Here is a 7,106-nt window from a genome sequence, read left to right as displayed (position 1 = left end):
TAATTACAGCAGCACAAATGACCGTCATGCAATAGGCTGGACAGGTGCATTCAAGTGAATCTGAACAAAATAAAGCAATAAAAGCTAAACTGTTTTGCATTTTATAATATTTATAATATTTATTTACAATAAATAGCCTATATATTGTAAAAAGTGAACTTTCACAGTAAGCCCACCTATTACAATACTTTAGTCATATCAGTGTGACCTACTAAAAGTTGTTTTATTTTACATGCTACTGGCTTTATCTCAGTAATCCTTCCGTTATTGGTCAGAGTGTTTGCTCAACATTAATCAGTAGTCAGGAGCAGAGAGCTGTGATGCCATGGGTTAAGCAATAATCTGATCTACTAGTCTGAATCTTTGTGATAAATGATCATTCTCACCTTTAAAAGGCAGCTAAGGGTGACGTAGGGATATTTTTATGTAACTGTAAACGGAAGCTTCGTGTAAATGAGTCACAAGTTTATTTCTGAGTATTATATCAAGTCAAAACATCCTTGTCTCTCACGTGTGTGTACCTATGTAACCATATAAGTGAGCTAAATCTGACAAAACCAGATGAACCAGAGGGTTCATTTCAGATTTAGTAGAGAGAAAATATTGTCATCTGAATATAAAACAACAAAGTCACTGGAAAAGTCCTCACTATGTGTGTTCTTGGTGCTGTTTTCCCTGATTTTTTTTTTTTTTAAAGCTATGTATACTGTATTTTCGATGGCTAATAGTGTCTGTATTATCTAGAATGTATTTATTTAAAAAAAAGAAAAAGAAAAAGAAAGATGTGTTCATGTGTTCTCTTCTGGTTGTATTGTAAATAATGCATCAAAACACAAATTTGATTATCATTCAAAACAATGTCCATGTGACCATAGTGCATGACAACAGGACACACACTAACTCTCTTACATGGGTGTGTTTACTTGTCTGCACTGGTCTGTCAGTTTTTCCATTTATTTACTTAGCAGATCAAGTTACATCATTTTTAGACACACGTTTGTTTGTTTTTCTGTTTCATAAGGTCATGATCTTTCATATTTAATTCTGCAGGAGATCATAGCTGCAAGATACAATTTTATCCAATGAGCTGAACTGTAAAATAAATTTACAGTAACACAACATGAAAGCGCTTGGGTGTACGCCATAAGTAAATGTCCCACACCTTTTTCAACCTCATTGTTCAAATGTTCTTATCATGATAATAAATTTTGTAATGAGTTTTGAATCATATTTCAGTGTAGTCAGAGAGAGAATATTTGTAATTTAGACAAATATTTGTCAGCCCTTTGGAATGAATAAAAAGTCTGTAAATGTAAAGTGCAAAACAATTGGCATCTGTTTGACATAAACTGCATATTTTAGAATTTTTATTTTAGTGTCACATCCTGACCCTAATGAGGAAAAGTGATGTTAATGGAGATGCCCTGATTAATAAAAGAGTTCAGATCTTTTTATGGCAATGGTAAATGAAATATGAATGTTGTTTCTGAATGTTTTCCCCCAAATTGTCAAATGGTCATGATTTACATAACCATCAGATCATATTTTAACAGACATTCATAAAGAATGGGGTTGCTGGATTTTTCTGACAACTGTATATCAATCATATTGCTACAATCTAAATGACCAACTTCTAGTTCCTTTGTCCTTACCCAACACAAACCTCTCTTACATCCAATTTCTTGGTAACATATCTACAGTTAAACCAAATATTATTCAGACATTTTTGATATATTTTTACTAGTGGGTGCCGGACACTATAGTTTATTTATGTAAGTGAGGATAGCAAAATAAAGTAAACTATGACATATTATACCCAAAAATTCTTCATACAGTGGACTACCAGTAACATTGATAAAAATCTGGAACCAAAAATTATTCAACACTTTGACCTGACCATGTTTTGATTGTGTTTTCTGACATAAGATTTTTTAATTTTTTTTCCGTCACAGTTTAGCTCTGAGATCTTGTCATATTTTTATTACCATTTTTTTTTAAACTATACTGAATAAACTGCATTAATGAATGAAATGTTCAAGGTGTCTGAATAAACTTTGGTTTGACTGTATATATATATATATATATATATATATATATATATATATATATATATATATATATATATATATATATATATATCCCTCAGGTTGTGTTCAAAACCCTATAACACATGTGATGTTCCCGGTCAAAAATGACCGGCCCATAAAAAAAAGCATATAAATCACTCATTATACCATATTTTCACCCAATCTTGGATTCAATCTTTTTGTCAACAAGTTCTCTTTCAATTAGGACTGGTTTTATATTTTGATTTGGATCTGAATAATCATAGGCCTCATTTATCTGAGAGTAGGCATCTCATTTTTTGAGTAAAAAACAAATAATTTATGAGTAAATTTGGAAATATTAAAAAAAAAATATGAAAAAAATGGCTACTGTTGATCACACTAGTCTACTCTAATGTTTCACCAGGAATTTTGTTTTGAAACTTTTGTTTTGTAAAAAATATGGCACATAGTCACACTTGTGGTGTTCCTGGTCAAAAATGACCGGCCTATAAAAAATAGCTTATAAATCACTCATTATAACATATTTTTACCCAATCTTGGATTCAATCTTTTTGTCAACTTGTTCTCTTTCAATTAGGACTGGTTTTATATCCTGTTTGCATCTGATTAATCGTGGGCCTCATTTATCTGAGAGTAGGCATGGTCAAAATGGTCACAATGGCCGACCATTGAAAGTGAATGGGAGAGATTGAAAATAACAGAACAATTTAGTTTTCAGGAGCATGTTCATTATTTTCATGTACATATATGAGCATATGTGCTTGCAAACATCGAGCCCTTGGACCTGTGCATGTAAACTTTTGCAGCTCGTTTTTGTATTTGGTTGCGTTGTGAACTTTTGCAGCGCGTTTTTGTATTTGGTTGCGTTGTGAATTTTTGCAGCGCGTTTTTGTATTTGGTTGCGTTGTGAACTTTTGCAGCGCGTTTCTGTGTTTGGTTGCGTTGTGAACTTTTGCAGCGCGTTTCTGTGTTTGGTTGCGTTGTGAACTTTTTCAACGCGTTTCTGTATTTGGTTGCGTTGTGAACTTTTGCAGCGCGTTTTTGTATTTGGTTGCGTTGTGAACTTTTGCAGCGCGTTTCTGTGTTTGGTTGCGTTGTGAACTTTTGCAGCGCGTTTCTGCATTTGGTTGCGTTGTGAACTTTTGCAGCGCGTTTCTGTGTTTGGTTGCTTTGTGAACTTTTTCAACGCGTTTCTGTATTTGGTTGCGTTGTGAACTTTTGCAGCGCGTTTCTGTATTTGGTTGCGTTGTGAACTTTTGCAGCGCGTTTTTGTATTTGGTTGCGTTGTGAACTTTTGCAGCGCGTTTCTGTATTTGGTTGCGTTGTGAACTTATGCAGCATGTTTTTGTATTTGGTTGCGTTGTGAATTTTTGCAGCGCATTTCTGTGTTTGGTTGCGTTGTGAACTTTTGCAGCATGTTTTTGTATTTGGTTGCGTTGTGAACTTTTGCAGCGCGTTTCTGTGTTTGGTTGCGTTGTGAACTTATGCAGCATGTTTTTGTATTTGGTTGCGTTGTGAATTTTTGCAGCGCATTTCTGTATTTGGTTGCGTTGTGAACTTTTGCAGCGTGTTTTTGTATTTGGTTGCGTTGTGAACTTTTGCAGCACATGTGTTGTCAAACTCATGAAGAAGTTACCCGTTGTACTCCAGTGAAGTCCACAATATGGAGAAAAATCCTGCAAAGTTTTCCTCAACCTTATTTTCCTTTCAACTGAAGAAAGAAAGACATGGGGTGAGTGAATTATCAGGAAATTTTAATTATAAAGCAAATCCTTCTTCTTTTGAAGCCGGGTCACTGCAGTCACGGCCAGTTTGTGTTTGTGTGTGTGTGTGTGTGTGTGTGTGTGTGTGTGTGTGTGTGTGTGTGTGTGTGTGTGTGTGTGTGTGTGTGTGTGTGTGTGTGTGTGGTAATGTCAGATGGATAAATGTATATTAGATGCAGGTTAGGGTAGGATCAAATTTCTCTCTGTGGAAAAGAATGTGTGTAATACTCAAAAAAGTTTGTATGTTTTAACGTGTGTGTCTGGGTAGCGTGTGTATAAATGTATCGATACATGCACAGGTCCAAGGGCTCGATGTTTGCAAGCACATATGCTCATATATGTACATGAAAATAATGAACATGCTCCTGAAAACTAAATTGTTCTGTTATTTTCAGTCTCTCCCATTCACTTTCAATGGTCGGCCATTGTGACCATTTTTGACCATGCCTACTCTCAGATAAATGAGGCCCATGATTAATCAGATGCAAACAGAAATATAAAACCAGTCCTAATTGAAAGAGAACAAGCTGATAAAAAGATTGAATCCAAGATTGGGTGAAAATATGGTATAATGAGTGATTTATAAGCTATTTTTTATAGGCCGGTCATTTTTGACCGGGAACACCACAAGTGTGACTATGTGCCATATTTTTTACAAAACAAAAGTTTCAAAACAAAATTCCTGGTGAAACATTAGAGTAGACTAGTGTGATCAACAGTAGCCATTTTTTTCATATTTTTTTTTAATATTTCCAAATTTACCCACAAATTATTTGTTTTTTACTCAAAAAATGAGATGCCTACTCTCAGATAAATGAGGCCCATGATTAATCAGATGCAAACAGAAATATAAAACCAGTCCTAATTGAAAGAGAACAAGTTGACAAAAAGATTGAATCCAAGATTGGGTGAAAATATGGTATAATGAGTGATTTATAAGCTATTTTTTATAGGCCGGTCATTTTTGACCGGGAACACCACAAGTGTGACTATGTGCCATATTTTTTACAAAACAAAAGTTTCAAAACAAAATTCCTGGTGAAACATTAGAGTAGACTAGTGTGATCAACAATACCAATTTTCTTCAGATTTTATTTAATATTTCCAAAATTATTCAAAAATTTTAAAAAATTTACTCAAAAAATGAGACGCCTACTCTCAGATAAATGAGGCCCACGATTAATCAGATGCAAACAGAAATATAAAACCAGTCCTAATTGAAAGAGAACAAGTTGACAAAAAGATTGAATCCAAGATTGGGTGAAAATATGGTATAATGAGTGATTTATAAGCTATTTTTTATGGGCCGGTCATTTTTGACCGGGAACACCACGAGTGTAACAAGGTAACAAAACCCCCACAAAAAATTAAGAAAATGTCCAAAAAAATATTGAGATTTAGTTATACCCTTTGGGAACAAAGTCACTAAGTTTCAGTCCAAAGCGATAACATTAACTAGTATTTTCGGGAAAAAGAAAATTGGTGTTCGGGTCAAATTGACCCGAACACAACATGAGGGATATATATGTATTACAACTACTTTAAGAGTAAATTTGCACATATATGGTACAAACTGAAGACTGTAAGACTGCACTAGGAAAGTAGTCGAACCAGGAAATAGGAGCAGAAATGGGAGGATGATCAGAATAAACTTGGTAGGCTATATTTAGAAGTACAAATATTGACTATTTGATGACAATTGTTCAGTTCAGTCACAGTGACTTCCTGGGGAGAGATGACTAAGTTTATGTAAAAAAGGGAGTGCATTTGTGTTTCCCTCATACACAATGTTGATATGCCAGTTCCATAGTCATCACGACAGGGGGCAGATGCCACCGAGGGTTCGGTTTCCATAGAGACCACACACCTGCATTCATGGCCTGATCTACAATTTGTTTACGGTGATGTTTGTGTGTTGGAGCCTGCACTGCTGCACACGTGTGCGAGAGAATCCAGGTGTGCGCAAACAGTAATTGAAATATTGATATGGTATAGCACCTGCCAACTGTTTGGAAAACGTTTAACACACTTGTTTGCGCACTGCACAGGGGACTAAAACTATTATCAGCCAAATTCATTCAGCATCTGATTGTGCCATGTAGGGAATCTTTTAAACAAAGCGTTCCTCATGTAAACAATGTGCCTCATGAGGGATCAGTGTGATATAAAAGTTAAATAAAGAAAGATTAGTTTCAGCTGGATAACAAAAGGTATAATAGCTTTAGAAGTTTTTGAAAAATGAAGTAGGCTACTTTTATATAAACAGCTCTGACCTCTAAAAGAAGTAAAATGTCTCATATTTTCTTTCCAAAATACACCCAAATAAAAGTAATGAGATTTTAGAGGCAGAAAGAAAACCATTTTATTACATTAAAATGTTCCATACAAACAATGCATACACACTAAGTCATATTGCTTTCAGACACATTTTTTTCTATATATTTTTCCCCAGAATACTTCAACAACTTTGTAACAAAATGTACAACATTTATGAAAATATATATATCTCTAAACAGGGATCTTCAATCTTGACAATACAAATAATACAATAAACACATTCAGTACCAGTATGTGAACTATGTTTTGCAAACATGTAGTTAAAAGTCATTCAAGTTACATAACATATAATATACTGTTCAACTGCTCTCATATCGACACATTCAAATATACTCTAAAACTGGCATTCCAATATAATATTGATGGACTTCCTCAATATCTTAGCAAAGATAATGCATGTTCTTTTTTTGTAGTTATGCTAGAAAACACAACAAAGCCAGAAAAGTCCATAAAAGTAACGAATAGGTCACAACACCATTTAACATTCTGAAAACATAAACAAACAAACAAAAATAAATAAATAAATAAAACTTTGGCAAATATTTTATGATATCTATAGGTTATAAACACTTTAGTGGGAGAATCACACCTGAATACTGCTACAGGTTGTGGGTTGTGAATGGGCCAATGTGTCAGTATTTCCAGAGGTAAACATACAATTTGACGGAATAGCCCTTGAGTTATGGGGAAAAGAGTTTGAATGGGGCATGGCTGATCGTTTTGTTGAAACTGCTTTCTTTTGCGACATGCCAGAGAACTGAAGGCAAAAATCGTATAGTTAGCATTCGTGACACGCCTATTAAAAGTCAACCTCGGTGAACAACCCGTTTAAAATAAAGTGCAACCACCAAACACTGCCTTGGCAAACACCATTTATAAATCAACTTTGTTTATGATAATAGTCTATTCGTAAATATCTCTAAGTCACCTATAACAT

Source organism: Chanodichthys erythropterus, chromosome 11 (genome assembly GCF_024489055.1).
Source record: "Chanodichthys erythropterus isolate Z2021 chromosome 11, ASM2448905v1, whole genome shotgun sequence".
In the NCBI taxonomy this organism is placed as follows: domain Eukaryota; kingdom Metazoa; phylum Chordata; class Actinopteri; order Cypriniformes; family Xenocyprididae; genus Chanodichthys; species Chanodichthys erythropterus.
Note: the sequence above shows the minus strand (reverse complement) of the source record.